The following is a 2,279-nucleotide window of genomic DNA, read 5'->3' as shown; positions in this document are numbered from 1 at the left end:
TTAAAATCTTTTATAATAGTATTATAATTATAATAAATTAACTTATAAAGTTCTTATATTACCTATCTTATAAAGAGGTAATAAATATAAAAGAATTTATATATATTTTTTATAAAAATATTATTAATATATATAAGTCACTAATAAAAATCCTTTTAAATAAAAGACTTATATTTATAGCTAACCTTTAATAGGCACTTATAGTATTATTAGGATTAAATTATTAACTTATTATAATATATAAACCCTAAGTAAATAAATAAATAAAATAAATAAATTAGGTATTAAAATAATACCTTTAATATTATATTAACTATAAATAAAATAACTAAGTTAAGAAATTATTAAATACCTAGTTAATATATAATACTACTTATAATAAAAGTATTAAACTTATATTAGCTTATATCAATTTTAGATTTATATTAGATATATATTATAATATATAAAAACCTAAAATTATTAATCTTATAATAATTATTAAAAGTAATAATTTAAAGAATTTATATAATAAACTTTAAATAAAACTAAAATTTATTAAAAAATAAATATAATAATATTATAACCTTAAAAGAATAAGAAGGCTTATTTTTTTAAAAGGAGATATAATATACCTATTTATAAAATATTATAATAAAATAACTAAGTTATAAACTTAACTTTAAGTATATTAAACCTTATAAGATTATTAAAAAGGTCTTAAAGAATAACTATAAATTAAACTTATTATTAAAAGTTAAGCTTTATTTAATTCTTTATATTTTACTACTTAAGTTAGCAGAAGATATAATATAAGTTAAGATAAATAATAAACCTATAGAAGTTAAAAAACTAGAAGTTTATAAAGCTAAGGTAATTAAAGGTATATATATAGAAAATAATAAAAGAGAATACTTAATAAAATAAAAAAACTACTTAAAAAGTAAAAATATATAAAAACTACTAAAATACCTTATTAATATCTAATAACTTCTAAAGAACTTCTATTAACCCTAAGGAAAAAAGAATCTAATATAATACTTTAGTTAATAATATTATAATCTTCTAATAACTAGATATTATTTAAGGCTAAGGATTTTATAGCCTAATAATTAGCTAATTCTTAATTTTCTAATACTTTTAACTTATTAAAATCCTTATAATTATAATAAATTATTTTAATAGCCTTTTTATAAAAATACTTTTTTTAATAATATAAGTACTAAAGATAAGCTAAAGCCTCTTAGAGATTAACTTTAGCCTACTCTTTTTACTTATTAATTTAATCCTTTTTATATAATACTTTTATAATTATAAAAATTAATTAAAAAAAAAGAAAAAAATATCTATAAAATAAAAAAGAAATATATAAGCTTAAGAAGTTATATTATTAAAGTTATAATTAATATACTTCTTAGATATATAAAAGTTATATTATTATTTACCCTTAGAAACTATATATTAAAAATAATTAATATAAAAATAAGTAAAATAATAAGATATCTTAAAACTAAATTTATAAATTAAATTAAAAATATCTTTATAATACTTAGAAGTTATTTTAAGATAATTAATATACTTAGGAATATAGCTAAATATATTATTAATATAAAAAGATATTTATAAAAGTAAGTTTAGGTTATACTTATAGATTTTATACTTAGTTACTTATAGGCCTTTAGAATAAGACTATAAAAAGAGGGGAGATTATATTATAACCTAATATATTTAAATATATATAAAATAAGTATCTTATTATTTCCCTTAAATAAATATCTACTTACCTTATAATAAGTTAAATATATATTATTTAACTTATATAATAAAGATAAATATATAAAGTTAAATTAAGCTTATTTAACTTATATATACCTTAATATATATATATACTTATTTAATAGTAAATAAAACTTGGCTTACTAGCTATTAATAAAGTATCTTTATATTAATAAGCCTAATATATATTACTTAATTATTAAGAGATATAATACTTTATATTCCTTAGTATTATATCTTATATAATCTATAAATATAAACCTAATGTAAACTAGTTTACTTATTTAAAAACCCCTAACTATTATAATAATATAAGAAGAGAAATATAAGTTAAGGATAAATATAATTAAATAATACTTAGGGTAAATAAGATATATATTATATTAATTTTATATTTTTAAGGCTTTTTTAAAAGCTTTTTTTAAATTACTAATTTAATTATTTCTTTTTTATATAATAATTAAAAGTATAAGTCTTATAATATCTTTAATTATAACCTTAATACTTTTATTAAAAATAAACTT

The sequence above is a fragment of the Fusarium odoratissimum genome (assembly GCF_000260195.1).
Source record: "Fusarium odoratissimum NRRL 54006 unplaced genomic scaffold supercont1.56, whole genome shotgun sequence".
NCBI classification, from domain to species: Eukaryota; Fungi; Ascomycota; class Sordariomycetes; order Hypocreales; family Nectriaceae; genus Fusarium; species Fusarium odoratissimum.
The sequence above is the reverse complement of the archived record's forward strand: the minus strand, read 5'-3'. Positions refer to the sequence as shown.